This window comes from Squalius cephalus, assembly GCF_949319135.1.
Source record: "Squalius cephalus genome assembly, chromosome: 18".
Classification (NCBI taxonomy): domain Eukaryota; kingdom Metazoa; phylum Chordata; class Actinopteri; order Cypriniformes; family Leuciscidae; genus Squalius; species Squalius cephalus.
This window is the reverse complement of record NC_137139.1, coordinates 12,838,223-12,865,638: the sequence shown is the minus strand read 5'-3', so window position 1 is coordinate 12,865,638 and position 27,416 is coordinate 12,838,223. Positions and strand designations below refer to the sequence as shown.

The following is a 27,416-nucleotide window of genomic DNA, read 5'->3' as shown; positions in this document are numbered from 1 at the left end:
ACTTGTCTTATTATCTGTCAGGCTGCTTCCAGTGTGGATGTACTCACACACATTACTACCAAAGTGGTACGCTTTAATAATACACACGCAAACTTTTTCATTAGTGGTGTTTACTAAGGCAAGGTCAAAACCCATTATCATAATTGTTACACTTCCTCATGCACTCTTTGTGCTATGGACATGAATGATATCTCAAATAATGTGGCTTGTTGAGGAAAGATGTTCTGTTACTTTACTTTTCTAAGTGATCATACTTGTACAAAATTCTGTCATGAAACTCTGCAGCAGAAGCAACAGCAACGTAGCAGATCTATTCCACCAAGACCAAATTGTTACACTCCCCCCAATCAGGAAATAGTAACAATATATCTCAACATAGGCCTATGTTTTGACTCCAGCCAGTACCCAACCAGCAAGATGGACACCCTAGCAACCACCTAATAACACCCAAACAACCTCCCATAACACCATAGCTACTGCATAGCAATGTGTGAAAAGTACCTACAATCCTTGGCATTTCCGATATGTCAATACATTACAGCATTTGTCACTGGCTAGTGGCTACATTTACATGCACCCAAATAATCCGTTAGTAATCGGACTGACGGTTCAGTCGGACTGAAAAGCCTTCATGTAAACAACTTAATCGATCCGATTGAGCTTGATCCAAATGAAATTTCGATCCGATTGAAAGAGGTGGTTTATTCCTTTTCCAATCCAATCGAGAGGAACATGTAAACACTTGATCGGATTGAAAACCGAAACTGAAAGGACTGCGCATGTGCAGTGACGTTGAAATAGCGTAATGACGCGCTGAACGAGCTATTCTTCCTGATGAATAAAGTGACATATAGTCCCGTCATTCTGAAATTCTCATTTCACTCAGGGGGCCCTATCTTGCACCCAGCGCAATTGACTTTGTACACCGACGCATGTATCATTCCTATTTTGCACCCGCGCACAGCGGACTTTTCCCTCCACAGACGCACGGCGGTAAACTAAGAAATACACTTGCGCTCCCGGGGGCGGTTCAGCGCAAAGAGGAGGCGTGTTCCGGCGCAAACGTTCCCTGGTGCTATTTTGCAGGTTTAGAAAACAATTGCGCCACTGACCAGGAAAAAATAGTTTAAAGTCAGTGGCGCGTTGCGCATGTTATTCATATGCTATTTTAAGGGCGCATGCTTGGCCATAATCAATGTAGCGTGTGCACAACGCGCATACACTTTGATTCTCTCATCTACACAGAAGCAGCAGTTTTCATTTTTGCAAATCATACATTATTACAATAGATAGATAGATAGATAGATAGATAGATAGATAGATAGATAGATAGACAGACAATTTATTATAAAAGCATACATCTACCTTACACATTTACCCAAATTATCATACGCCTTCATGTAAACAACTTAATCGATCCGATTGAGCTTGATCCAAATGAAATTTCGATCCGATTGAAAGAGGTGGTTTATTCCTTTTCCAATCCAATCGAGAGGAACATGTAAACACTTGATCGGATTGAAAACCGAAACTGAAAGGACTGCGCATGTGCAGTGACGTTGAAATAGCGTAATGACGCGCTGAACGAGCTATTCTTCCTGATGAATAAAGTGACATATAGTCCCGTCATTCTGAAATTCTCATTTCACTCAGGGGGCCCTATCTTGCACCCAGCGCAATTGACTTTGTACACCGACGCATGTATCATTCCTATTTTGCACCCGCGCACAGCGGACTTTTCCCTCCACAGACGCACGGCGGTAAACTAAGAAATACACTTGCGCTCCCGGGGGCGGTTCAGCGCAAAGAGGAGGCGTGTTCCGGCGCAAACGTTCCCTGGTGCTATTTTGCAGGTTTAGAAAACAATTGCGCCACTGACCAGGAAAAAATAGTTTAAAGTCAGTGGCGCGTTGCGCATGTTATTCATATGCTATTTTAAGGGCGCATGCTTGGCCATAATCAATGTAGCGTGTGCACAACGCGCATACACTTTGATTCTCTCATCTACACAGAAGCAGCAGTTTTCATTTTTGCAAATCATACATTATTACAATAGATAGATAGATAGATAGATAGATAGATAGATAGATAGATAGATAGACAGACAATTTATTATAAAAGCATACATCTACCTTACACATTTACCCAAATTATCATACGCCTGTTTAACCGAAGTTAATTTGGGTGGGTTTCTCCATTTCAATGTCACTTCTCTCTCTTTTACGGCCCTGACGAGAACGTCGGTCTCCTCGGCTATGAACCGCTCCTGGCGCGCGTCTGGCAAATCCGCCGTTATAATAGCAATCCGCTATGGAAAAAGCGCGTCTGCTCTTAAAGGGAATGTGAGATGACTCTTTGATTGGTTTATTTCACGTTACGCCCAAACCACACCTATGAATAATGAAGCTACTTCAGACCAACCCATTTTAGATTTGCGCCGGGCGCAAGAGTCATTTATCCTGCCGGGAAAATAGCAACAGCGCCCAAGACCCGCCCACAAAGTTACTTGCGTTTCGCATTTGATACTTGCGTTTCAGATCGTTAAAATAGGGCCCAGGGTCTGTGAAGTGGAGCAGGACAACGTCCCTCCTTGTTCTTTCAGATTCTCATCCACAGTTATGTAGGAGAATGGTTATAATGCGCAGACAGCGAGAAACTCTGTATATTTGTGCAGTGTGTGCCTGTCAAAAAATAAATTTCGACTTTGAAGCTTGTGACATATAAACGCGCACATCAACCCGATCACATGTTTAGCGTTCATGTAAACACTACATTCAGATTCACCAATCAGAATGAATTCAGTCAGTGTGTCATCAACACTCAACAATGTCCCTTCCCCAGCAACATGTGTTTTTGTTATTGCTAACTCTTTTTTTTTCTGGTTTCTGCTGCAACTCTGAGCACTTTTCATATTCTTTATCCTGGCTGAAGCACTCTTGTTTCAATCTATAAGAATAATATAATCAGCCTATGTTATATTTGAAAGTTAAAGGTGTTAATATTAATAAGCTGAGTCTTATGTTTATTTGACGGTGATTTCACACTTCTTGTTTGTATGAAGGCTAAATACAAATAAAAGGTGAACATTCATTTATTTGTACCGTTTATTTCTAAAATATATAGTTTTATAGGAGGAGGTTTCATAGGCTTGGAAAATTAATTTTTCAGAAGTTTGTAGGTACATTTTTGAACTTTTATATAGTTCATATCGATATCGGAATTATATTGTATCAATCTAAATTAAGAAATATATCATGATACACACACACACACACACACACACACACACACAGACACAGACACAGACACTCCTTGTTTTGCCCAAATAAACCACTCTCTGTTCTCCAGCAACACCCCCTTAAAAAAGCCTAACAAAAGGTGTGTGTGACACACACATTCCCCAAGACACAAGAACAACCATTGTGTAAAGACGATGTACATAATTATAAAATGGTAAAATCTGTTCATGACTGCACACATCACACACACACACACACACACACACACACACACACACACGGGTATGCTGTAATTTTTGAGAGCATGAGACCCTCCCAGCTGTCTTTGGCTGAAGCATATTGCTCATTTTCATCCTCACTGGAGCAGGAGAGAGAGAGAGAGAGAGAGAGAGAGAGAGAGAGAGAGAGAGAGAGAGAGAGAGAGAGAGAGAGAGAGAGAGAGAGAGAGAGAGAGAGAGAGAGAGAGAGAGAGAGAGAGAGAGAGAGAGAGGGTAGAGCCAGAAAGGAGTGCTGCCAACTGCATAATGATCTCAAATAACCCGGCCACTCTCCTCTTTGCTTTGCCTGCAACAACTTCTTCACTCTCTCTCTTTCACACACACTCCTTGACCCTCTTATTTTCTCTCCTCTGTCTTCCTCTATTCATAAGGCTCCTCTCATGGGTCTTTCTGTGTACAATAATCAATTTATATGGCATACAAACAGTATCAACAATTACAAATAAAAGCAATATCTGGAGATGATTGCAGGTATTAAATAACTGTTGTGAAAGGTTATCAATTTCTTTAGCTGTATTTAGAGTCTAAGGTAAACATGCTCTAAACACACTTTTGACTTTCTGATTCATTAGGTATTCATGAACTCTTTGTTAGGCTATGTATTCTTTAAGTGTTCATAAGATGCTCATAATGTTTTCTTTCAGTTTTCGTCAAATGTTCTCTATGCTTATTTTATGTGTATAAGGTATTCGTAAAGTTCTCATTGTTTCAAGGTATTCATATGATTTTCATGATGTATTCATAAAATAGGAATATCAAAAGTACTAAATCAATACTAATAAAGAAATTTAACAATTTCAGTTTGGTTATATACATTTTTTAAATAAGTTATTCATTAGCATACTACTATTTGCTGTGGTATCAAAATCATAACATTTTAATGTTAATGGAATCAATAATTGAAATTATCATTAAGTGTTTATTAGGTTTCAACATGCAAAAATGATTTTTGCTGCTAATGAAAATTACTTTGTTAAAATGAGCAACTACAACACATTCCTTGAACATTTTGTGACAAATTAATTCCATTATGTTCAATCAAGTTCCCTTATCATGCTATTTTAAAGATTCCTAATTTAGTTTTGAAGGTCTCCTACAATAGGTTTACATGCATCAAAGGTTAAAAAACACTTTAATTTTCTCATAATATACATTGATTGCACATCACCACATTTGTCAATGATTCTCAAACGACTCGTCGGATGATTCAGTCTCTCTAAATCCCAAATCCTCCTACGAGTCGTTTGAGAAACATTGAAAAATGTGGTGATGTGCAATGTATACAATGCATATAATAATAAATAAAACTGCCTTTAGCATACTAACATGCACTATTGTTAGTGTGACATAGGAACCTACATTTATTTAAAGGAGACATATCATGCTTTTAAATCGTTCCTTTTTACATATAAATCATACATTTGTAGTCTATATAAAGCGGAACTGCAATGCTTGGGTCTGAATTCCTCATTATTATAGCTCCACAGGCCCCTTTTCTACCCCTTTTCTGATGTGTGTCTGAGAGCAACTCGTTTTGGTGCGGTCTCTTTAAATACAATTGAGACACTTCATACCCCGCCCCCTCTCCAGGTGACACTCGGTTCAACTCCACCCCGTTCAGCCATTTTTGTAGTTTGATAGCAGAGATACGATTATCTAGCGGCACAGAAACTTTTTATTCACACCTTATTAACAAAATGTCAACAACGGAAGACTTGTCCAGCTAGCCTTACATGTTCGAGCCAGAGTCGGAGCCGGAGCGAGATGAAAATGAAGACGACGAACCTGCAGAACAACGTCTTCATATGGATGTATCGCAATGGTGTGTTACTGTATTTACACATGAAACTTTGGTCTTCCGACCTTTTACCGCCGTCTCGATTTATTTTGATTAATATGTGCGAGGGAGAGAGAGCAAGACAGCGTCTAGTTTGGAGACGGTGTCTTGTTTACACTTTCGCCTGGCTCCGAAGAGAGAGAGAGTGCGTGCGCGCGACCGGGTCTCTCTCTCTCTCTGCTCGTTCTTTCAGTTAAACATGCGCCCTGTCACAAGCGCAGCAGTTCATCTACATTAGACGGTGTAATGAAGCGTGTGGGTTACTACATCCAACAACCGAACATTTTAACTTACCCTCTCGTAACTTCTGCATCTTTTAGCTTGGACTACAAAATTGCAGCGAGAAATAAAAATGGCGGATTGCTGGAATTGTTGGGCTGGAAGTCATTGTCCTTATTTGGCAGTTCCTCTGCAAATACTGTGACGTAATAGTTCACAAAACGTCATAGATAACAGAAAAATCGGAACAGGTTGAAAAATAAGGCCAAAACTGAATATAAAGATATCAACGAAGCACCTGAAGAGAATAATTTCAACTTTTCTGTACTTCTAAACTCTCCAAATATACAGCAAAATGCATTTAAGGGCTAAAAAAGTGGATTTAGCATGATATGTCCCCTTTAAGAGGACATATCATGAAAATCTGACTTTTTACATGTTTAAGTGCTATAATCCGGTCTCCAGTGCATCTACCAAACAAGAAAACGTGAAAAGTGACAACCCAGTAATTTTGAATTGGTAAGCTTTTCTCTGCAAGCATGTAAAAATTAAGCCGATAAAGATTTCGTTCCCCTTCTGACGTAGGAAGGGGATCTTATTATATTATCGTCCCTTCAACTGCACGTTTCCACGGTGCGTTTTTGCTCACACCCAAAAATGGGCAACTTTGACAAGCTATAAAAAAATATCTGTGGGGTATGTTGAGCTGAAATTTCACAGACACATTCTGGGGACACCATAGATTTATATTACATCTTGTGAAAAGGGGCATAATATGTCACCTTTAAGTTGGTTTAAGAAAACCTTTGTATAAAATAAGTTGTTTTATACTGGTTGTACCAACTTGAACTTCAAAATTGCATCGAATTTTCCCTTAATTTAATTACGTTCATTGAAAAATTAAAACAAGAAAGAAACCTAATTTACTTCAGAATTGTGTTGCTGTTTTCACAATACCATCTTTCATTATTCATCAGAAGAATGTCACGATGTAAGCATGTCAAATTATTTTACAGTGTGTGTTCGTATGTTATATTTTTATAGATTTTCCAAGCAAGTAAAAGTTTTCAGTATGGTTTTATTTTACTGCATGTGGCTCTAATTATCAATTAGCTCAAAGCCACCATGACACCTTTTGTCCAGCCTCTGACTTTCCAATAGCCTTGGCAGTAGCACAGCAAAACTGTGTTTCAGAGAAGATGGAAGAAAATCAATTCCCCTGAAGAACTGAAGACAAAACACATCCTTCACTGTGACAGCTAACTCAGCCAAGACATCATATTTCCACTCCAGAATCAACACTTAAAACCCACAGAAACTGTCCTCAACCTTCTCATCCCTTCTCCATCATTACTCAACTCCTTCACCATCCACATTCAACACAGAACTCCTCAACTCATTGTCTCTTCTCCAAGAGATCTCCTCTGATATTTTGCCTTCCCTGTTTTCTGACACCTTCTCAAATGGTTCTGCTCCATCAGGATCCATCAGCATACACCATAAAATATGCCGTATTCCGTCATCCAGATTCTGCCAGTGTGTAAATCAGAAGCAGCAATCACACTTTCTCTTACCGCTGATTTAGTGATGACGCAATGTACTTCACATCTCAGAAATGTCTACATGCTCTCTCATGCCTCTTTAGTAAAACATTAAGCCTACCTTTTAATAATTTCATTTAATACTTTGATACTGTTCATAATAATTAAAGATTCCATACATTTCCAAAAATCCTGAAACATGTTTCCACTAAAACATTAAGCAGCTAAACGGTTTTCAACATTGATAATAATCAGAAATGTTTCTTGAGCAGCAAATCAACATATTAGAATTGTTAATAAGTAATAGAAAACAGTTATGTTAATTTGTAATAACATTTCACAATATTAAAGTTTTTTACTGTTTTTTGCAACAATGCAGCCTTGGTGAGTATAAGAGACCTCTTTCAAAATCCTAAAAAAACTGTGAACAATAGAGTGTCACAAACTTAGCAACGGTCTTAAGTGTGTGATGGACCAAATAAACCATGTGACTGAGAAGCTCATTCCAGAGAACAGCGCTGTGGCACACAGAATCACTAAGGACACAAAGTCCTTTGTTTAAAGCCCAGACTGAAGTTGTGCGAACTGAAAAAACATGAAACATACTAATACAGAGCAGTGTTTGAGTATATGTGTTGGAGCACACAAAATCTGCAGTGACACAACTACAGTACTGAAGCTACAGATGAAGCCATTATGGGTGTACAGTATCATAACCAACAGCTGGACACACTGACCCCCTCTCTCCATTTCCCACTTTCTCTCATTGTTCAAGACTCACTGTTCATTTCCTCATGCTTTGGCCTTTTCCCAGATGAGAACAGAGGTCAGGGGAGCTCAAAAACATAACCACATTTTAGGACTCTCAGGAGAGTTAAAAACAAACAAGAGTCTCAGGATTCTTTTCCATCAAGAGGTGTAGTTATATAATAATTACTCAGAATCAATAAATAAACTGAATCATTAGTATTTTCTTGTGTGATATGACTAAAATCTAATTTCACGATTTGAGAAATTTTATTTCACGGTAACGATATATATATATACACTCACCTAAAGGATTATTAGGAACACCATACTAATACTGTGTTTGACCCCCTTTCGCCTTCAGAACTGCCTTAATTCTACGTGGCATTGATTCAACAAGGTGCTGAAAGCATTCTTTAGAAATGTTGGCCCATATTGATAGGATAGCATCTTGCAGTTGATGGAGATTTGTGGGATGCACATCCAGGGCACGAAGCTCCCGTTCCACCACAACCCAAAGATGCTCTATTGGGTTGAGATCTGGTGACTGTGGGGGTCATTTTAGTACAGTGAACTCATTGTCATGTTCAAGAAACCAATTTGAAATGATTCGAGCTTTGTGACATGGTGCATTATCCTGCTGGAAGTAGCCATCAGAGGATGGGTACATGGTGGTCATAAAGGGATGGACATGGTCAGAAACAATGCTCAGGTAGGCCGTGGCATTTAAACAATGTCCAATTGGCACTAAGGGGCCTAAAGTGTGCCAAGAAAACATCCCCCACACCATTACACCACCACCACCAGCCTGCACAGTGGTAACAAGGCATGATGGATCCATGTTCTCATTCTGTTTACGCCAAATTCTGACTCTACCTTCTGAATGTCTCAACAGGAATCGAGACTCATCAGACCAGGCAACATTTTTCCAGTCTTCAACTGTCCAATTTTGGTGAGCTTGTGCAAATTGTAGCCTCTTTTTCCTATTTGTAGTGGAGATGAGTGGTACCCGGTGGGGTCTTCTGCTGTTGTAGCCCATCCGCCTCAAGGTTGTGTGTGTTGTGGCTTCACAAATGCTTTGCTGCATACCTCGGTTGTAACGAGTGGTTATTTCAGTCAAAGTTGCTCTTCTATCAGCTTGAATCAGTCGGCCCATTCTCCTCTGACCTAGCATCAACAAGGCATTTTCGCCCACAGGACTGCTGCATACTGGATGTTTTTCCCTTTTCACACCATTCTTTGTAAACCCTAGAAATGGTTGTGCGTGAAAATCCCAGTAACTGAGCAGATTGTGAAATACTCAGACCGGCCCGTCTGGCACCAACAACCATGCCACGCTCAAAATTGCTTAAATCACCTTTCTTTCCCATTCTGACATTCAGTTTGGAGTTCATGAGATTGTCTTGACCAGGACCACACCCCTAAATGCATTGAAGCAACTGCCATGTGATTGGTTGATTAGATAATTGCATTCATGAGAAATTGAACAGGTGTTCCTAATAATCCTTTAGGTGAGTGTAGTTATTCTTGTTATAAAAAAAAATCTAATTACAAACAATAGGACAAATACAAATGAGTTTTTCTCATTATTTCTTTTTAACTCATAAGTTTTTCTGGTGCAGTAGTTTTATTTGACATGTAGTAAGAAATACTACAGAAATGTAATAATCAAATGTATATTAAATTGCATAGTTTTCACAGTTTGAATTAAAGGTATAGTGGAGGATTTTCTTTTTCCGGGTGGATCATCAAGACTATTGGTCCTCCTAATTGTCAATCATTCTGGTGACATGTTTATGTAAGGCCGTAAACTTGCAAGTAAGCATGTATGAGCGATGCCGGCAGCAAATTGTAAACAGAGCATGCATGAGGAGAACTGGGCTTGTGCATGCTCTCTCGCACACGTTTAATAGGCGTTCTCTCTCGGGAGCAGGTAGAGTGTTGCGCATGTGCAAGTGGAGAGGGCGGTTCTTTTCTAAAATTCGGAAAAATCCTTCACTATACCTTTAAATGTATGTTTATTCTTTATGAATTATACATTTATACATTTAAAATTTGTATTAAATTTAATTAAAAAAATGCATTTGTATTCACATTAAAGTCAGCATGAAAAGTAAGTTACAACAGTCTTTTCTTCCCTATTGTGAGGTATATCCATTTGAAACGGCTTCTTGAACGAGTAAAGATGTAGGGCGGGACTTGATTTTGTCCATGTGGAATTGAATGGATGGTTGTGTTTTGCTATTGGTTGATCTCATGTGAGTGACAGTAAACACCACGCCAGTAAACACATCATCAGAGAAGCGAAGAGATGCCGCTTCAAGATGGAGGGGGAGTTATTTTGTTTAAAGATTACGAGGGCACAAAATGATGTGAATGATGTGATGATAAAATGATGTACACGGATGGCAGCCAGTATAATATATCTCGATTCATACTGTACATAAAATGAAGGTGATTCATGTATTTCCCTGTATTCAGTTCACGCTGCATTCACGTGTTCACTTATTTACTTTACAACAATCCGAGATGCTATATCAGTCAAACTTATTGGTCACACTCACACAGTGTAAAACAAAACACTATTAATTCACCAATCAGGCCAGAGATTGGCGAATGATTCAGTCATAAATCCCGATCACTTCTCTCCTCTCTCTTTCTCATTTATGGTGTTCCGCTGTCACTCACGTGATGTGTAACAAGGAGGCAGACCTAAACAGATTAGCCCATTAATACTGTATAAATTACAATGTTTCAAATAAATCCTATAGAATTTTGCAAGTAAGGTCATGTGTGTGTGTGAGTGTCTTTTTGAGGGTGCATACAGGTGGGGGGCTTGAAAATATTTTCTTCTACAAAAGGGTGTAACAGTTATGCTCTTTTATGTCCTGCTTTAGTTTTGTTTTCACTCTGTTTGATTTCTTTGTTTCCCGATTTCCTGTGTTCCCTAGTCAGTTTCCCTGGCTGTTAAAGGAGAACTCCGGTTATTACATTTGGAGTGCTGTCAATACAGAGAACAACGACAAAAATCGGTGTTGAGTTCACGCGCATTGGTTTAGTACCTATGATCACGCGCGTGAACTCGACAATCGATTACTATGGACTTCGACCGAAAACAGGATGTAAATACAGGTATGTGCGCTGGCTGAATAAACATAATTTTTATTCATATCTTTCACATCTACTGCAGTCAGATTGACCCGCGTTCACTCCGAAGGAATCACTCACATGGCTGGGCACTTGTAATGACACATCAAGGATGTTAAGAGGCTAAAAGCAGGTTTAAAACTTGCCCCATTGAAGTCAACAGGGTGCAAATTTTAAAAAGAGGATAACACGGTGTAGGCAACACCGATTTTTGTCGTTGTTCTCTGTATTGACAGCACTCCACACCGGTTCTTACACACCGGTTTCTGTTCTGTTCTGTTCTACACTAAAGACCCCTCAGTCAAGCTCCTGAAGTTTGCAGACGACACCACAGTCATCTGCCTCATCCAGGATGATGAAGAGTCTGCATAGAGACAAGAGGTTGAACAACTGGCTATCTGGTGCAGTCATAACAACCAGTCATGTTCGTGGACTTCAGGAGAAACACCCCAGCACTCCCCCACTCACCATCATGAGCGGCACCGAGGAGCAGTGGAGTCATTCAAGTTCCTGGCCAACACCATCTCTCAGGACCTGAAGTGGGACACTCACATTGACTCCATTGTGAAAAAGGCCCATCAGAGACTGAACTTCCTTCACCAGCTGAGCCACCGGAGCTGCGGACACAGTTCTACTCAGCCGTCCTGTGTTCATCTATAACTGTCTGTTGTGCTTCAGACACCAAATCAGACATCAGGAGACTACAACGGACAGTCAGGACGGTTGAGAGGATTATTGATGCCCCCCTGCCCACCCTCCAGGACCTGTACTCTTCCAGAGTGAGGAAAAAGGCAGGTAAAATCATCACAGACTCCACTTACCCCGGCCACAACCTATTTTAACTTGCAATACCCCACTTTTTTGTGCAATATCCTTGTAAATTCATTTAGTTCTGTATTATTAACAATACTGTAAATATGTTAATATGTGTAAATGTTTATTCTGAATAAACCTATCTGTCTTTACACTTTGTTATATTTCTCATTCTTAAATGTTATTATGTGTCTTGTTATATTTATGTGTGTGCGCTGGAAGCTTCAGTGCCAAGGTAAATTCCTTGTGTGTGCAAGCACTCTTGGCAATAAAGCCCTTTCTGATTCTGATTTAAAATGAAAATGGTTTTGAATTGCTCTTTTATGTGTTACTCTTTTTACCCACATACAGAAGACTTATAAAAGATTTATGCGATGGGAAAAGACAAAAGTACTTTTAAGATAGCTAACTGATTTCTTGCTTCAAGATAACTAATTTAAACTCAGGTTTTCTGTCATTTTTCCTGTCTCTTTAGCTCCCAGACTGCATCACAGCTCCCAGCTAATTTTAGACAAATCCAAAATAGAAAAGAGCCTTCATCTAGAAGCCACTCTTTTACACCTGATTAACAAATAAGACAGCACAATGTCTGTTCCAACATTAAACTTGTGCAATTTGCTCTTTATTTACAACAAATGTACAAATGTACAAGTTTATTTACAACTCTAAAGGCCAAAAATGAACCACCACCTAAAATCAACACTCACCAAGTGCCAAATGCGAGTCGATTTGCAACATCATATGAATTGAAATTTTACAATAGTTTGTTTTCAAAAGATTTAAATGAACTTAATGAATCTTATTTGGTACATAATCAAGAAATATTGTGTTAAAGCTGATTACAGAATATGTTGTGCTTAAATATGAACTAAATTATATTATTGAAGTAAAATATATATAAAAAATTCCAATTCACAACGTTAGGCCTACCATAGCAGCTTTCTGTCTTTCAATCTTGTGTTTATGTGTCCGTAAAATATCTATTAACATGGACACTTCTAAACAGCGACCCTCCTTAACATCTGAGGAATCCTCCATTGCCAAAACTAAGAAACTTCAAATTCTGGAATTCAACAAGGGAAAAGTGATCAAAACAAACTCGAACCACAGCTGCAGATACAGTATGATACTTGCTTGCTCAGATGATTTCTTTCTGACTTTAATTTCATTGGAAACTCTTCTTACTATCAGTGGGGCTTGATGTAACGTGACAGATCCACTCCGACATGACGATTACAGTAACAGTGCCGAAGAACATCTCACTCCCCAATAGCTTTCAATTTTATTTTAAAACAAAAATGGCGATAGAGAGGCTAGTTTTAACAAAAATATGCCATTTTACAGTAAAATAAACTAATATGAATTAATAAGGCATGAATATTGGCAACATTTTATAAACATTTAACTAAAATTTTGATTACAAGTATGTTTTGCTTAATTACACTGTTACTTAATTTGTCTTTATTCGTCTTATGAATATTCCTTGTGAGTAAATATATGCTATATAATTTATTAAGTGTAAAATGATATTATAAAAAAGCCCAGCAAGTGGTATTTTAACAAGCAAGCCAAACTCGAATGACTCACTCAAACTTGCACTGAGCCAGAGTAAAAGAGCAGAGCAAACTGAATTTCTGAATGGATTCAGATTTCTGCAGCAATAGAGAGACTGAGCGAGTGGAAATGGGTGGAGTGTGTGTGTGCGGGGTCACAAAAAAAGCAAAGAAAAGCGGTAGGATCCATTTCCCTAGACTCAAGGTCCCTGCACTGACTCTTAAGGTCTGAATCGATTTTTAAACTACTCTCCATAAAGCTCCAGCACATCATTGGCCTTGCAGAGCTTGTTCTGGGTATAATCTCCAGCTATCATCTGCTGACACAGGGCCAAAAGTCTGTGGCAGTCCCAGCATCCCATAATTCACTGCTGCTGATAATGCTCCAGGAAAATGTTGCCCTTGTACACTAATCTAGGAGCAGGCTGAATCATAAGCCTCGGAAGCTACTGAAATGATTTTTAGAATGGCCTTTTTCTGCTGATAACATACAATTTTAGGTCCCTCTTTAAATAAAACAATGCTAAGTAGCAGAGTGGTTAAATCATTTCTATCTTATCAGTACCCTGTTGTTCAGGGATAATGGGTTACCAGATAAAGGAAGAAAATGATCATGTGAATCTGATGGACTATCGCATCTGTCATCAAGATGTAATGTCCACAGTCTGACAGTGACTTGATGATACAGGATAAAAGGACTATCTATTTTATGGCACAAAAGAAAAAGACAAAAATCAATATCTACACTTACTGTGTGTGAGAAATTGACTTGTAGTTTACCATTACCTGTAGTTCAATACAATAAGTTAGCTATATCTGAAAAAGGTTTTTCAGATTGGGTTAATGTGTTTTAAACCCTAGATTTAAGCCATTTAACACTTGATGGAGCAACACTTGAATTTGAAAGTGGGTAAGCACCAATTTTGCACTGATAACCCTAAAATGTGGTGCCGTGACGCCTGTGTGTGATATACATTCCCTGCTAAAACAATCCAGCATTAAACAGCATGAGTTCTGTGTTGGTCCAGGCTGGTTAACGGTGGACCAGCAAACCAGCAACCAGCATCCCATACCAAAACATACCATAGGCAGGTTACCAGCAATGCTGGATTTTTCAGCAGAGTTTCTAAGCCTACACACATTAAGCTTTGATAAGAGAGAGCATGGACAGATACGAGGCTGAAAATGACACACTCAAACTTTATTTCTGCATGTGCCACTGTTTGTGTTCACACCTAGCAGCTCTCTTCAGTAATGCTGTGAAATGGGCGTTGCTCAGGCATGGAACAGATGGACGCTATGCAGTGGGTCAGAGATGAGCTGCATCATCCCTGGCGGCCTGGCACCTGACAGCATCAGCATCACAGCAACACCGCCGTCTAATAAAAGAGCGGTTGCTGCATTTATCAACTAGGCGACTAACAAACTGATGAAAAAAAAATTATGGACATGATGCAGAGATTCGACAACCAGAGGTGCGTTTCCAGTACAATGACGTAACTCGCTGCTTAAAGGGTTGGTTCACCCAAAAATTTAATTCTGTCAGTAATTACTCACCGTCATATTGTTCCAACCCCGACTTTTGTTCATCTTTGGAACACAAATGAAGATATTTTTGATGAAATCTGAGAGCTGGCTCACTCCTTCATAGGCTTCTAGGTAATTTCATTCTGCCGGTCCAGAAAAGTTATTAAAGACATCGTTAAAATAGTCCATGTGACTACAGTGGCTCAACCTTAAGTTTATCAAGCGACGAGAATACTTTTTGTGCACAAAACCCCCCCGAAAATAACGACTTTATTCAACTATTCATTTTCTTCTGTATGGGCCACGACGCATGCGCGAGAACTGAGAAGATGACGCTCACGATCATTTGATGGGAAAGTGTGAAAGGTAAGCCATTCATTTTGCGGCACTGGTAAGGCACTTTTACGTTTTCTCGTTGGTTTCTCACGATTCGGACATCTAGGAAATGCACACTTTAGAACCATTTTAAACACTACATCGAGACCCATCTTCTCAGTTCTCGCGCATGCGTCGTGACGCTCTCGTGAACTCACTCAGAGGCCCATACAGAAGAAAATTAATAGTTGAATAAAGTTGTTATTATTGGGGGTTTTTTTGCGCATAAAAAGTATTCCCATCGCTTGATAAACTTAAGGTTGAGCCACTACTTGGACTATTTTAACGATGTCTTTAAAAACTTTTCTGGGATGGCAGATATTGATTACCTAGAAGCCTATGAAGGAGTGAGCCAGCTCTCAGATTTCATCAAAAATATCTTAATTTCTGAAGATGAACGAAAGTCTTACGGGGTTGGAACAACATGAGGGTGAGTGATTACTGACAGAATGAAAATTTTTGGGTGAACAACCTTTTAACTACCATAGTACGTTGAAGAAAACAACTAGCTAGTCACGACTGTTTCTCGTTCAACCACGTTGGTTAATGAAGTCACAAACTTGGTGGAGTAATAACTTCTTTTAATGAATCGTTTGAGATCGAATTAATACTAGGTTTTTTGCTATAAATTACGGACTTGGCATCTGAGGACTATTTCTCATTTTTCTCAGTTATTTTGCTTTATTTCCATATTCAATCATAGGCTCGTTCTTACTACTAGAGCACGTTCGCACATGCGACTTCAAAACCGCGGCTTTAAATCTCTTGACAAACTAAAAGACGTAAATGACATATAGCCTATATGTATTCTAAATGAAATATATAGCTTGCTTATTTGGCTAAAGATAAGGATTTATTGAGTCCACATGTCATGCTAACAAGACTCTGCTTCTAACCACAGGTCGAGAGCTGTCGTTCAGACCACACAACTTTACCATTCTATTTGTTAAAACGATGGTTTCGGGGAAACACCGACTCCTTGAACTATGCTGATAATGACGGAATTTGCGACCATAGTTGGCTAACGATGCTTTTGGGAAACCCATCCCAGAAAGTGTCCAATTACTTTTAATTTTATATATTTTTATATAGGGGTGAATTCAGGTTGATTGGGACACTTTTTCCAAGTCATTTCAATGGCAAAAAGTGTCTCACTCACCCTGAATTCATCCGCTACACTCACAACCCACTTTATTAGGTACAACCGCTCGTTAACTTATTTAAATACCTTGGTGATGCCAGAAAATATTAAGCAGCATAACTGTTCAACGTTGATGATAATAAGAAAAGGCGAGCATCAAATCATCATATTAGAATGATTTCTGAAGTATCATGTGACACATGATCTGGAGTAATGATGCTGAAAATTCAGCTTTGATCACAGGAATTTTGCATTTTAAAATGTTTTAATATAGAAAAGAGTTTACTGAATATTTAACTTATTTCTGCTAAATTTACTGCTTGAAAAGTGTGCTTAGATATCTTAAAAATAAGACTGGTTACAATAATTCATGAGACCATACAATGCATTATAAAGAGCATTACAAGGTATAATAAATGCATTAAAAATACATGCTCAAATGCATTATACATAAAGGCTTTAAGGAAAGTGTTATCTAACTTTCAGACTGATATGTTTTCAATTTTCATGTTTTCCTAAATAAATGCACTGATGTTTAACTGTGAGTTAACCTCAAGCCAAAAAATGAAACTATTCTCTCATTTACAGTGTAATAGTTTTTCCAGCCTCTCTGACAGGAAAGAGGCCAATTACACAGAGGCATATTTTACACATGCACAAAAAGGTCTTAAGACACACAGTCAAAAAGCGTGTCTGCTTTGCGCTCACTACAATTACAGCAGTCAGTAAGAATGACCTTATTTGTTCCTACTGCCTATTTCAGCTGCACTGGCCAACTGCACACAGCTGTTGCCAAAGGCTTTCCAATGCCTCGGCGAGCACTGCGATCATTCAGCTTTCCAACGGGGAAGCTTTCCTAATGCTAGGAGAGAGAGACAGAGATAAATCGTTTCAGAGATAAAGAAGGGGAAAGGGAGGAAAACTACGACAGGGATTTTATTAATGGCCAGTACAATTCACGCACACTGCAAAAAGTGAACACACTGTAAAACAAAACAAAAAAGAAATGTTCATGCATATTTAAAAAAAAACTTTATATTAAAAAAGCTATTTTCATTAAAAAAAAATCTAATCCAATGTATAGAAAAAATAAGCAAGAAAATAAGCTTTTCTAGTAACTTTCTATCTTAACAATGTTTAAATATTTTTACAGGAGAACAAGACAAAAATATTGGTTAACACACTGAAAAAGGCCTGCAAGCCGTTATTCCTCTGTGAAAAATGTAAAATATTTTAAATGTGGATCATAGTTGTATTTAAAAATATTGATTAAGAAATTATTATTTTTTGCAGTGTATGTCCCATTTATAGTTACTATTTCTATGTAATCTGAATCTAAAAAAATCCCTTTCACTGCAATAAAGGTTGGGTTTAGTCATATTCAGTACTTTCTACATTAATTATATAATCAATTATTATTATTGTTATTTATTTTACTTTTATTTAACCAGTTCATTTTTATAGTACATTACATTCTTTTTTCATTTTATTTTAGTTTTATTTCCAGTTGCCACTGGGTGTTTTATTATCTATCTTCTAACTAATGGGTAATATAATTCAGAAAATATGTTTTCTCAAGCAAAATGGGAGCAGAGCAAGAGCTAAGTACATAATGAAAAGACAGCAATTCCCCAGTGGGCATTTGTGGGCTTTAACAGTTTGCTACAATTCACACTGTATACAAAACAGAATGGCTGAAATTAGTCAAAATGTTTTTATGCCTACCTCCGTTCTCAAGAACTCCTACAGTTTTTGTCGAAAAAGACAAATCTCTTTAGTTTTCCTACAAAAAGGAACAGCTAAAGACACTGAGAAAATGTTGATCAAGTAGAGTAGAAGGTACTGCAGGGGCTATAAAAAGTGTACTATGTGAAAAATCAATCCAAGATAAATCATGTCAGATCTTTTTCCACATTTAATGCAATATTCAAACCAACAAAGGTCAAATAACACACAAATAAACAGATTATGGGATGGATTATGGGTGTTCAATCAGGGGGGTGCGCCACTCCGATTTCTCGTTCAGCTTTGGGGTTCGGGTGCCAACAGGGCCCACCCGTAGCTTGTTTGATCCCCCATCCCCGGTCTTGTGCTTGTGCGTTAATCCGTCCCTGGTTTTACATCTCAAAGAACTGCAATTTTAACAGGGGTGTGTAGACTTTTATATAGCCACTGTATATCATGGAGAAGATTTTCAGTGAATATAAATTTCATTCTCTTCCTCACAGAAAGTGACTGTATGAATCCAGAGCACTTGGAATGTTGAGTTGAGTTTTATGGGCAACTTTTATTAGGGGTGTAACAAGTCACGGTTCGGTACATACCTCGGTTTTGGGGTCATGGTTCAACATGAGTTCGGTACAATAGGAAAAATGGTCAGAATTCTCACTATTAACTACGACTTCTGCCTCAATAAACCCTTAATTACTTCTCATTAATAGTTAGTAAGGTAGTTGTTAAGTTAAGATATTAAGGGATTAAGGGATGTAGAATATGGTATTAATATGTGCTTTATAAGTACTAATAAACAGCCAATGTCCTAGTAATATGCAACAAATCCACAATGCTAGGTTTCTTTTCATTTATTTTGAACAGACAGAAGTGCAAATTACAGTTTGTCCCACTTAGCGGCATTTAGTCCCCCTTGAGGACGCAGTAAACAGAATTCACTCTTGCACAGGTCATATTTTTTGCAGGGCTGATAAAAAACAAATGGTATTTGGTCACAATCAGCTACAAAACTGAAAAGCATCTTGTGTAACACAAGGACAAATTAAATAGAATAATGAAAAATAAAACTCCTTTGTCCATGAGAGCAAAAAGACGCATTAGGCGCATGGGCACTATCTAGTGGACTTTGTTTTCAAGCGCTCAATTCATTAGCGCATGCGCTCTTCTTCTTCTGGTCTTCTTCCTGTTGTGGGGGTTAGCAAACAGCGTTGCATTACCCCGTGCGCCCCCTTCTGGATTGGAGTGTGGATCGCCTGTGACTGACTGTATTCGCCGTCTGACTGTATGCACTACCCTGATAGTTCGGGACAAATACATGTACCATTACACCCCTAGTGCCACTGGTCAACCGGCCATCAATCGGAACTGGACAGTTTTTGCTCCAAACACACAATCGGCAACTGGACGTTTTTTTGTTTTATTTTGAACGACCTCTGTTCCAGACTTGTACACAAACTGCATTGCAATCATTTCCCAAAATGTAATTTGTGTGGAAATATTACTATAAACAGCACGTTAACAAAGGCCAGAGGCGGGACATTGGAACCATTGGACCATTTGCTTGTTAAAAAAAATCGGAATCGGCCATGAAAAATCGCGATCAGTGCATCTTTAGCTCAAACACCATTTCATCTGCATGGAAAAGAGTGACCAGTACAATTATCCAAAATTCATCCATTTGTGTTCCATGGAACAAAGACACTCACTTTTTTTATTTTTGGGTGAACTACCCCTTTAAATACAGTAGGAAAATCAAAGAGTCAAAGAGAGGAAATGGACTTTGGACTTTGTTTTGATGCAGTAAATTTTGACTAACACTACAATATACTATAAGTACAAATCTTGACTTGTAAGAGACTGATCACATTGTTCCTTTTCAAGGGAACTCGAGCTGTGTCGAGACGCTGTGGGAACGCCCCTGCGTGATTGCGTTGTGAAGCACATGTATAATCTAGGGCTGCACGATACTGGGAAAATATGCGATATGCGATGTTGTTGAGTATTGCAATAACGATATTTCTTGCGATATAACATTTCCCTAGAGAAATGCTATTTTTATTAAAAAAATTTCCCATTTATATATGTAATGATCATACTAAAATAAACAGGTAGGCTAATAGATATTCTTCTGATCTTCAGAAGAATATCTCAGTTTTTTCATAAGGAGTTAACGTTACACATGCAACACTTTGATTAATGGTTGTCTGTGAGACTCTGTTATTGTTACTTGGCATTTCATTAGCAGTTTTGGTAGATTTGGGCTTACACTTTCTGAAGTCTTCATATAGCTCCCTGAGGTTGCGTTCCAGATGACTGTGGAGATTAGTTTCCTCTCGACGTGGCCAAAATTTTTCGGCACGACTTAAGCCTGGTTCACACGGGACGATTTTAAAATTACCGGCCGATTTTCCAAACCTGAGAGACCCCACACACGGCGATAAAAAATCACGGGTCTAACAGTTTTGGTCGTACAGTGTGTGGTGCGCAGCCATACGGAAAAATCAACATATCACACACAAACCGATTTGACTCCCGAGCATTCCCAGGTCAGACGGAAATCTCGCAAAATCCCTCGAGATCAAACGTGACTTCAGAGTAAACAATCATGGCGGACTAGGGCTGTCGCTTTACGTTCGAAAATCGATTGCACAATCGATCGGACCAACCAACACAAGTTTCGAAAACGAAAATAGGGAATCGATTTTAACGGTCTTTTCTCGGAGTGCGTCCAGCTCGTCACGATACGCCCGCAGCGAACGCGCGTCACACAGCAACTGCAGGCTCTGACAAACACACATAACAGCAAATTATACTTCTGCATAATGCGTCTCTTTTTACTATAAAAATGTGAATTCTGCCAGTATTCAGACAGTCTCATGCAAACAGATACAGATTCGGGCTACGGTCTACAATTGCCTACGTAAGCGAAATTTGTTTGACATTTCTAATCGTAAACACATGTTGAAGACTGCAGTAATGTTTTTCATTGATGTTATGGCAGTCCACTCAGCTTTCAAGAATGTTGCACTCCTGTTTGTCATTGTGCACGAAACTTCACGCCAATAAATCATCAGAAGTATTGCTGACTTGTGCGTATCTCAAGCGCCCTCTTTACGTTCGTCCTAATGCCTGTTAGTTGTCCGTGGATTTGACCATATTTGGTGTTTAAAATGGAAACGTCTTTAGACATGGAAAATCGATTTTACAATCGATTCAATGAACACTTATGTCTCAAAAATCGAACAGGATTTTTTCACAAAAGTGACAGCCCTATGGACCAAGAGGATGCAGTGGCGATAGTTTGTAGTTTGTTTTTAACCGAAAAAAAAACGTTATCAAAAGACGTCCACCGGACTTTCGGGTGCGCAATGCCGCCGGCTGTTTTGATTTTGTTTCCCGGTGCTTCCTCGCCACCTCGTCACCTCGCTTTCTGATTGGCTGCACGCCACAGTCCACAGGCTGCGTGCTCGTTTGTCCCCGGGGGACACCACACATGAGGAGAAATCGGGGCAAAAAAATCCAAAATGTTGGATATCCCCGATTTGAGATCGGAGCGGTCCCGACGTCCTTCCGAGCAGATGAGAGCAGTCTTAACACACCACACACGGCAGGAATATCTGATCAGATTATTTTACGATAATCGGAGCATCCTTAAGATTGTCGGAAGGGGTGAATCGGGGCTAAAATCGGCCTAATTATCCTGCCGTGTGAACCAGGCTTAAGTGACACCGTCACTTATGTTCACATATCACGTCTTTTGCACGTGCAAATTCGTTATTTCAAATGCAGGCGCGCGGAAAGCGCGCTCAAAATGGAAGCACATTTTCCCAGGCCTGCCTATGCCGCGACGAGATGAGAACATCTCAACTTTTCAGAATTCCGCACGCAGGTCATGGTTGCATAGCAACGACAGACGCAAACACTTGTGGAACGAGGGAGATAGCGGTGCAGCCGCGCTTTCCATGCGTTTTTAGACGCGATGTGAACGGCCCCTTACACAGTACCTGCATTTATGACACGTCTTCTCTATTGAAGCCAAAATATTGCCATATTTCAGACGTACAGTTCTTTTTAGGCACAGGTTCTTCGTTGTTGTCATTTTCCTCGCTTGTCTCTACTCCCGCCATTAGGTTCCCCTTTGGGCCCGATCTAGCCAATATCATAATAGCACCTACTGGGGAGGCGGGTATAAAGATAGTAAGGCCCCATTTGATTGGTTGAATTTGGATAAACAACCTATGCATGCATGCATCACTCACAAATGCTTGACACATAAAATAAATGCAATTTATCGCACCTCTCTGCGATACGGATATCGCATATGCTATTATCGCGATAGCGATAATTTTTCGATATATTGTGCAGCCCTAGTATAATCAGCCCAATGGTGTGACGAGACGTCATAGGCGGGTGATGTCATAGACCAGGGAACTACAAAGCACACCTGGAAACAGACCACGCTAGCTTCTGTGCCTTCAGCAAGCGCTCTCTGTATACTGTCTCTGTCTATTTGGTGTTGTCTGTCATTCACAAGAGAAACAATATATATATACAGTATATATACTGCTCAAAAAAATTAAAGGAACACTTTGAAAACACATCAGATCTCAATGGGGAAAAATATCATGCTGGATATCTATACTAATATGGACTGGGTAATGTATTATGAACGAAAGGATGCCACATCGTTTGATGGAAATGAAAATGATCAACCTACAGAGGATTGAATTCAAAGACACCCCGGAAATCTAAGTGAAAAAATGATGCAGCAGGCTTGTCAATTTTGCTGAAATTTCATTGCAGCAACTCAAAATGGTCCTCAGTAGTTTGTATGGCCCCCACGTGCTTGTATGCATGCCTGACAACGTCGGGGCATGCTCCTAATGAGACGACGGATGGTGTCCTGGGGTATTTCCTCCCAGATCTGGACCAGCGCATCACTGAGCTCCTGGACAGTCTGAGGTGCAACCAGGTGATGTCAGATGGACCGAAACACAATGTCCCAGAGGTGTTCTATTGGATGTAGGTCAGGTGAGCGTGGTGGCCCTTCAATGGTATCATTCCTTCATCCTCCAGGAACTGCCTGCATGCTCTCGCCACATGAGGCCGGGCATTGTTGTGCACCAGGAGGAACCCAGGACACACTGCACCAGCATAGGGTCTGACAATGGATCCAAGGATTTCATCCCGATACCTAATGACAATCAGGGTGCCATTGTCTAGCCTGCAGAGGTCTGTGCGTCCCTCCATGGATATGCCTCCCAGACCATCACTGACCCACCACCAAACCGGTCATGCTGAACGATGTTACAGGCAGCATAACATTCTCCACGGCTTCTCCAGACCCTTTCCTGTCTGTCACGTGCTCAGGGTGAACCTGCTCTCATTTGTGAAAACCACAGGTGTATGTGGCGGCTATATCGGCTTACCACACTCCTCTGGGTGGTGCATCATTGAGGAAATATCCTCTCATTTCTCATTTTCTTCGTGCCACCTTGAGGCTGAGGCCTGCACTGCGCACTAGAGCACCGGCTTGGGATTTGGCCGTTGTATTGGAAGGCCTGGTTTTTGCTCCCTTCGAGCCCATTGAAGAGATTTCAGAAAAGTTCCTTGCACTAAAAACTTTATTTCTACTTCTATTATTTCTAGCTATTTCAAGAGAATTTTTCAAGAGAATTGGAGATTTGCAAGCCTTGTCGGTTGCTCCTTCATGCTTAGAATTTGCACCTGGTATGGTCCATGCTTCCATCAGGAAGAAGATATAGGAGCATTAAGACTTCTACATCACGTTTCAGAGACAGCACTTACCCTCTGGCTATCAGACATCTTAACTTGCACTGACTGCTAGCAGCACTTTATCACTGTATGCACTGTGCACTTTCTCTGCCGAGGGGTATTGTCTTTTTTCTGCTGTGTTTTGGTCTAATGTCCTACTGTTTGCTGGGTATTGTTGGTGAACATTGTCTGTTTTTTTGTACTTATGATGTTTGTCTTTTAGGTTATTTACGTCTGAGAGTTGTACCAAGACAAATTCCTATCAACTTGTTGACATGGCAATAAATTTATTGAATTGAATTGAATTGAATTGACAGCCTTTCTTCACCATCGGCCGGGTTATATTCCTAAGGTCCCTACCGATAGTGCTGTAGGCCTTCTGTCCTCCACCGTTTAATACACCAGATCAGGAAAAACTTAATCTACTCTGCCCTGTGTGGGCTTTGGATGCCTACATACAGAGCTGCCCTGTGGCGTAAATCGGATCAACTATTCGTCTATTTCGGGTCACCAAGAAAAGGTTACCCTGCATCCAAGCAGAGGATGAGCAAGTGGGTAGTTGAGGCTATCTCACTTGTTTATGAAGCGGCTGATCAGCCTTCACCTTTGGTTGTTCGGGCCCATTCTACCAGGAGTATGGCTGCCTCAAAGGCTTTATTATCAGGGGTTTCCCTTCATGACATCTGTGATGCAGCAGGCTGGTCCTCACCCCATACATTTGTTAGATTTTACGACTTGGATCTAGGCTCCACTCCAGGGTCTAGGGTGCTTGCTTCTTAGTGTACGCAATGATTTCACCCAGAACAGGCATTTGCTATTATGGCGTCGTGGCTATAGTGTTCCCACAGCGTCTCGACGCAGCTCGAGTTCTTTTGAAAGGGAATGTCTCAGGTTACGTATGTAACCCTGGTTTCCTGAACAGGGAACGAGACGCTGCGTCGCCCTGCCATACTCCCTGCGTGCCTGTGATCGACTTGCTTTGGCCTATCAGAAGCTAGCGTGCTCTTTTTTCAGGTGTGCTTTATAGTTTTCTTGTCTATGACGTCACCCACCTATGACGTCTTGTCACACCATTGGACTGATTATACACATGCTTCACGCGCAATCACACAGGGGCGTTCCCACAGCGTCTCAACGCAGCGTCTCGTTCCCTCTTCAGGGAACCAGGGTTACATACGTAACCTGAGACGTTTACAAATATTCAAACTTTCTCACTCAATTTGTTATCGGTTATTAAATATTGGGTTCTCAGATAAATAGCTCCATCTGGTTAGCCTCTAAATATAGCACATCCAGCAACACCATTACACCACTGCAATTTCAACAGGAACCAACAGTGTCACAGGTAAATTGACTTAATATTTCAAAGTTTTATCTTTTTTTTATCAACATCCAATCCAATATTAGGCTGGTAAAGCCTAAACTAATATAGGCTCTTCTGTAATTACAAGTGGACTTCAGGGGAAATATAACATGCTGCAATAGTGTTGAATATGACCCCTTTAAAGAAGATAAAGCCGTTCAAGACATTAGAAACTAAACAGCTGCAAGTGTGCATTTCAGCTGCCGACATCTAACTGACTAAGACCAGACAACTGTCTCGCACCCTTGGCAGAAGTCGTCATGCACTCTCTCACAAACACGTACGCGCTTTCACACACAAAGTTCAATTCATGAACGACACTTTGGGTTAACCCACATCCCATGAAGGCTTGCATGAATGCTTCGGGTTCGACTGACTAATCGGTGGCATTGTGACATCACAACCGCAGCTAGGAAAAAAAAACACTATTGTTTATATCTGAATTCCTTCCAGACGCATTGTTTACAAGTTAAACACAGTAGCCACCAACCACAGGCCACAAATAGGAAGCCAAAAAGAATATGTAAATAAACAGAAATTCTCCATTTTCCATAATGTAAATCATTTTGATGAACAGTTGTTGTTGCCTCAAATGCACAGAACAAAACACTCATGATAGGTTTCCTGTAAAAGATCTAAGCTTGTAAAAAGGCCATCAATAAAAGCCCTGATGAGAAAATAAAACGTGTCAATTGATCAATTAACCCGCTAACCCACTTAATCAATTCCCTGTCACTTACTTTTGTAAAGACGGGATTCAGTTCTGCCTCAGTGGTCGGTGGAAATACTAACGGCAGATTGTTGTTCTACAAAAGCCGACATCCATTCCAGTAAGTGTTAAATTAATGCATTAGAAACCTGCTTTAGAACATGTAGTCTGTGTCGAGGAGAGGTGCTCAGCAGATAGAGGCTGCAAACTCAGCGATAAATATTCTACGGCAGAGACACTGTCTGGCCTGACGCTGCGAAAGCAATAAAATGCTCTTCACAATCTGCAGTAAAATTCAAACAGCGTGGCCCGGCACAAATATCATTCTCCTAGCTCACTTGTGAGTCAGCGCCAAGTTTGTTTTCCACCAGACTTCTGCCAGTAAGACGGGCTGCGTTCGCTTCAGTCTGAGCAAAGAATTATGGGATTTTTATGTTCATAGCAGTTGCTTCACAAGTGCTAGCTCAAATTTAGCTTACTAACTACAACTGCATGCTACAGCTGGCACATTTTACATTTACCAAAATGATAAACAAATGGAACAGCTGAATTACATAATTCTAGTACCATAAGCCTCTCCATTTAGCAAAAAAATCCATTATCATTAAAGCCTATCAAATTATGGTTACCAGAGAGAGCCTCAATTACTAATAATGCCCATGCTGGCCAAATAGAGACAACAACAAAAATCATGAATATGGAACTTCCTTTGGTTCTCTTTCAAAACACTTAACTGCCGTAAAACGGAGATGAGCAGCGCTAGTGGAGTGAATGGACCAGAACTACAGCAATACATATACGTATTACGACATTTGCCTAATTGTGCCTCAGATTAGTGGTCTGGATATGAGTGATAGCTCCTTATTGTCAGAATATCTCTCCCTCTAGAACTGGGTTTTAACACTTTAACAGTTGTATTGTATGTCTGGCCTTTAATAACATCGTATCCTGTTATGTATTTGAATTTGAATACTTTATGATACTTACATTGCATAACAAGCCCCGAAAATCATCACTTTTTAAATTTTGCTTAAAGGTGCTCTATGAAAGTTTTTTTTTTTCATTGAAAATGTACATAAAAAAACAGTGTTTAAAACCAATTCACTATGGTAAGCTTATAATAATGATTTATTACTTGAGCTGTCGGATTGGATTTTGTTGGGATCTGTCAGTTTTTTGTTTTAAACAGAGATGGCGATAAAGAGTCCAAAGTTCCATAGTGCACCTCTAAAGTGAAGTATGTAGGTACTGCAACACTATAGTGGCACCTAGCTATGGAAACTTGTTTCCGCCACAGAATAAAAAATATAAAAGGTATTTGTGATTTTTTTTATCTCACAATTCTGACTTTTTTTCTCACAATTGCGAGTTTACATCTCTCAATTCTAAATTTTGATCTCAGAATTGCGTGATAAAAAGTC

General features: G+C 39.7%; 1 protein-coding gene across 1 annotated transcript in view; it reads right to left on the bottom strand.

Annotated features, from left to right (window-relative positions):
- The window catches only part of znf512b (zinc finger protein 512B), a 71,578-nt gene that overhangs the window by 38,073 nt on the left and 6,089 nt on the right, over positions 1-27,416 (bottom strand). The window lies entirely within an intron of this gene.